The sequence below is a fragment of the Camellia sinensis genome, chromosome 5, assembly GCF_055761805.1.
Source record: "Camellia sinensis isolate YWXY chromosome 5, ASM5576180v1, whole genome shotgun sequence".
NCBI lineage: Eukaryota > Viridiplantae > Streptophyta > Magnoliopsida > Ericales > Theaceae > Camellia > Camellia sinensis.
Window position 1 is genome coordinate 189,217,593 of NC_138965.1, and position 6,000 is coordinate 189,223,592.

The window sequence follows — 6,000 nt, forward strand, 5'->3', positions numbered from 1 at the left end:
CATAAAGTTAATGTATTCTATCAACCGTCATACTCTATGACACATCCGATTGATTAGTTTTAGTTTGCCTAATCATCATGCATTGTCTACAACAATCAATACTACCCTCCACCGGTAGCCCAAAGCAATTATTTCTAAACAGGAAATAAATGCACAAATGGATAATATATCAACATTTCAATTAGGTGAGCAATAAATGGTTTAACTACACCCTTTAGTCCCATACATTCCCAATTTCAACACTTCCAATTCGATTCCTCATTTCCTTTAATCAATTATATACATTAATTAATTAAAACAATTAGGGCAAATTACCTTAATTAACAAAACAACTCTAAGGTTTCATTTTCATCCACCATCCACCATCCAACTCATTTTCTTTCATACCAGACTTGCATATAGGTCTATTTGAAACAAAACCCCAACTTTTGTAAAATTACACAAAAGACCCAAACTTTCTCAAATCTACCCAACAACACCCAACATATCAAAATGCTAAAATTTAAAGACAAAGTCCATAAGGAAGAGTAAGATATCCCTACCTCAAAAGATGACACTCAACGGAGAAGACGAAGAAACTCAACGTGCTCCAAAACTCAATATTTTCGGATCAAAAGATAGCCCTTGACGATCAACCCAACTTTTACAAAGACCAAAGGTAAGGAGAACACCCTAGCTAGATCAAACCTTAGAGAGAAGAGAGATTCTAGAGAGAGGAGCTCTCAAAAATGGTTTTTTGAAAAAGTAGGAGAGAGAAAGAAAAGTGAAAAGTGATTTAAAATCACCCAGCGGATAACTCATATACGCACGACCCGCTCGAGCGGAGAACACAACGCTCGAGCTCCAAGAACAAAAATCTGGACACGCTCGAGCGCAATAAGGCCCGCTCGAGCGCCAAGACACAAGAATAAAGCACTTCCGCTCGAGCACGAAAACCAGTCCGCTCGAGCGTAGATTTCCCCCTCCCAGAACTTATATCCAGAAAGTACTACCCGCTCGAGCGCCAACAAACCCGCTCGAGCGCTACCGCTCGAGCGTAAACAAACCCGGTCGAGCGTAAAAATCACATCTGCAGAAGTTTTGCAGGAACACGAAATACTGGAGGTGTGCAATCCCCGTTCGAGCGCAATAAGACCCGCTCGAGCGGATCGCCAAAAAAAAAAAAAACTGGACGACTAGGAATTGAAACCAAGGCCTAACCAACCTGTAACAACCCTGTTCAAAACATCCTAAAACTCAATCAAGTGGAATTAAAGGACGGCAACAAGATAGATACCACTACCAACTTCACGGAACCGAGTTCGGAATACGACAGAACAGTAAAGGGACAACCGGGATCGCTATATTTAGCATGTCAAAATGAACCCCAAAAACCACTTAGATGGCATCTAAATGACTTACACATGGAAGCATGCACAAATGCACTTTCAAGGAGCATGAAACACAAACTCTTGAAACATCAAAGTGCCATGAAATGTAAGTATACAAGCATGCTAAGTGGACTGAAATGACATGGAAAATAGTCCCAACTCACTAAATCAAAGCAAGTAATGCATGCTATACACTCACATACTTGAAGCCTACAAGCTAAAATGCAAAGGGACTATGCAATGCATGCTAAAGTTGACCCAAACAACTAAAGACAGACCTTAAACATGGCAAAATAAACATGAAAGCTTCACAAAGCCAAGCCTAAAGCATGCTAGAACAATGGTTTACAACCTAAGGCATGTTAAGGCAACAAAATGGCATTACAAGGCATGTATGCTAAGCAAGCATAGTGTACCAAAACCAACTTAAAACAATGCTATATCATGGCATAATAAGCATAAAAAACAGCCAAGGCATGGTCAACATGAGCCTAAGCTAGGTGCTCCCTCAAGAGGCAAAAAGTGCCCTTTTTAAGGACAACAAGGAGAGGGGGTGGCCCTCTCCTTCTTGGGACCTCAAGGCACCATCCTCACCTCTGAAATCCCTCAAGATTTCAGTGGTGAGGAGGCCCAAACACCAAGGTCTCGGAGCTCACCCAAAATAGCACAAAACAAGGGCCAAACAAAGCTTAAGAGGGGTCAAACAACTCCAAAGCTTAAAACACTCTTAACAAACTATTTAGAGGCCTTAAAAATAGAGCTTTTATGTATTATATACAAAGCCAAAAAACAGTTGCAAGATAGGTAAAAGTAGTGTGCAAAAATGGGGGAATAAAAGGGAAAAGTGATTATCCTTGTAGACCTTCTTCAACAATGGAGCTCCAGCAGCTTCTTGAGATTGAAATCAACTTCAAAACTCTAAAAACAACCCTCATGGGCCTCAGCTCCAAGGAAAGGTGTGGTAGTGTGTGTTTGTGTACAAAACTAAGGCTTAAACACACACAATACAAGAGAAGGAGAGATATAGATATAGGATAGATATAAAACCCTAAACCTAGAACCAGAGCTCCTTTCACAATTTTTTCTAACCCTAATGCCAAGAGAGGAAGCCTCTTCTTATAGGCAACTCCCTCTTGTAAGGCTTCCAAAATAAGCCATCCAAGAGGGAAATCCCTCCATACACGTGTATGGAGGGGAACAGAGTGGGTGCCAGCTATCACAGCTGGCACAAAATATCTACTAAAAGTAGATGAACAGTGATCGGCCATCCAAAATTGCCACTTTGACAAAATAAATGGCCGATCGGCAACAAAGAGTGCCGACCGGCAATATATATTGCCGAGGCCAGTGATGTGTAGGGATGCCTCACAAGGCATTCCCTGTCCCTTCAAGGCAAAACACAAGTGTTTGATGCAAAACCAGACACAAAACAGTCGAGTCGAGAGGTCCTGAGGCAAGGCGTGCAACCGAGACCTCCGGGAACTCAAGACGAACACAAACATGGATGATCACTGAGTGTTCAAGCGGTGACGTCCAAATCTTGAGGACGGTCAAAAATGGGGTGTCTACAGTATTGTTATGAATGGAACAACATTATGAATTTTCATCATTTGTCAACTTTTGTTTATGTATGTATTTATATTATTATGTAATTTTTAGATTTTTTTTAGTTATTTTTCATTTAATACAGGTGATTTTTATATTTTTAATAATTTGTAAACAGGGGGTTTTTTATTTTTATTTTTTTGAGACGGCAGAATACCCCGTCGCAAGAAAAAAAAATATATATACCAGGCTTTTTGCGACAGCACCCATACTGTCGCAAAAGGAACGAAATTTAATAAAAAAAAGGCTTTAGCAACGGTATAATTCCCGTCGAGAATAGTCATTAGCGACGGCTCACGTTACCGTCGACTATAGCCAAAAGCGACGACACTTTTTAGCGACGGGATTTTTGGCGTCGCAAAAACCTCTTTTACCGACGGCAATACTGTGCCGTCGCAAAAAAACCCAGATTTCTATCCATTATTGGCGATAGAAATTTGCCGTTGCAAAAGAGAAATTTTCCTGTCGCTAAAACAATGGCGACGGCACTTGCCGTCGCTAAAGGCCTTTTGCAACCCCCTGTGTTGCGACCCCCACTTGCTGTCGCAAAAAGAGATTTTACCGTCGCAAAAGGCTTTTGAGACGGCATGCGGGAGTATTTGCGACGGCGTTTTGCCGTCGCAAAAAACATTTTTTTTTGTAGTGAATAATCAAAAATGAAAATTTTGATAATGTTAGAAAAAATAAGAGAGAGTAATCTAATTTTAAAAACTATAAGGGTGGTAGCCACAATTATCCAAAACCTCAAAGCAGGTAAGTGTAATTTATGTTTTATTTAACGCATGCGCTCGAATCCAATTTTTAGACTCATGAACAGTAGGATTATAAATTAATATTTGTTTTCAATAATATATTACATATATTTTTATTTTTCTATTTATATTTGTTGTTTGTGTAAATTACATATGTGATTAATAAAAATTATTATTAATATAAACATTCTTTATTTTTTCTTAATATGCAAATTAATTTAATTTTAACTTTTTATTTTAAAGTCGAGTTAGACTCATTTATGTAATTGAATTAACTCGAGCTAAGCTCAAAATTTTGAAATAATTGATGAAGAGAGCTCGAGTTCAAGCTCAAGCTTAATTTATACTGAATTTTTAATAATATTGAATTTATTTACAGCTTTGAGTATATATAATGGCACTTGCCAACTGTTACAATACCTAAGAGAGAGAGAAAATATATATATATATATATATATTATATTCTTTGTATATTCAATATTGTATTGAATAATTATGTAACAATATACACAAGATTTCTTTATATAGGAAGAGAGAAATCTAAATATGGTTATCCTAAATATTGTAATGAATATAATATGGCATGTATGATAGATAGAATATATAGTTACTGCATTTAACACCCCCTTCAAACTGAAGTGGGGATACCAACTTGAGTTTGGAGAAAAAAACAAAAATATTAAATAAAAATTAAAAATTAAATAAAAGACAAATAGATTGTAAAGTTCGAACGAGAGCGCAAGGATGCTTGAGATAGATCAGAGGCCGGTGCTAATGTCGGGAGATAATTTATGGTCGTGTCGGACCATTGTAGGAACTGGCCGAAACTAATGTTGAGACATTTTATGGTCGTATCAAACCATTGTAGAAACTGGTCGGAACTAATGTTGGAACAGTTTAATGTCCTGCTGGACCGTTGTTGAAACTGGTCAAAATTAATGCCAGGACAGTTTAAGATCATGTCGGACCGATGAAGAAGAACTAGATCCTGAACTAGAACACGTGGCACACACGTAACTTATGACGTAGTGTTGAACGGTGATGGTAACAGATGACATCGTGCATTAGGTGGCAACTTATGAGAAAGTGCACCTTGGGGTGGCTTGGGTTGTGCGCCAGAGGGGGCAACTTGGGTTATGCGCCAGAGAAGGTGACTTGGGTGGTGCACCATAAGGCGATTTATGAGAAAGTGTGCTAGGGAGTAGCTTAGGTTGTGTGCTAGAGGGAGCGACTTCGATTATGCGCTAGAGGGGGTGGCTTGGGTGGTGCTCTAGAGGGGGCAACTTCGATTGTGCACCAGAGAGAACAGCTTGAAGAGTGCGCCAAAGAAGGCAGCTTAGGGAGTGTGCTAAGGAGGCGGCTTAGGTGGTGTGCCAAGCTGGGCGGCTTGGGTGGTGCGCCAAAGAGAACGGCTTAGGTGGTTTGCATAGTGTATAGCCATGCTCACTATGATATACGTATAATACCCCCCTCAAACTCAAATAGGTTTGAAAATAGAAACTTATTTGAGGTTGAAACAAAGGAAAAAACAGAGTGGAGCAGAAACACACACACACACATAAAAAAAAAAAAAGATTGCGAGTAAAAAAAAACTATGATAGAGATATTTAGGGTAAAAATAAATTAGCAGACAGGAAAAGAGGTTACCATGAAGCGATATTGAAAGAAAAATATGACAACAGAATGGTTTAAGGTCCAGCGGGAGCCAAGGCAAGACTATCGTCCGTCGGTGAAGCAAAATTACTAGGTACTTATCCTAACTCTGATACCATGTTACAATATCTAAGAGAGAGAGAGAGAGAGAGAGAGAGAGAGAGAGAGAGAGAGAGAGAAAGAGCTAAAGAGAATATTATATTATGTGTATATTCAATATTGTGTTGAATAATTATGTAACAATGTATACAAGACTCCTTTATATAGGAGGAGAGAAACGTAAGTATGATAATCCTAAGTATGATAATGAATATAATATGGTATATATGATAAACAAAATATATAGTTACTATATTTACCACCAATCATTAAATAAAACGCAATGGAAAAAGATTTCATACGCAATCATTCAAACTGTTAGTTCCTACTATTCACCATTAAGTTGTTGAGTCCAGATCCTCTGCCATGGTGCCTTGTAATGTTTTTTGCAGTGGTCACCAAAACAGCATCATTTTGGTCAGATTTCTCTCCTTTTTTCCCTTTCCTCCTCGTTTTCCTTTCTCTCTCATCTGCTAAACCTAACACGTCAAAAGAAAGAGAGGCTAACAGAGAGAGACGAG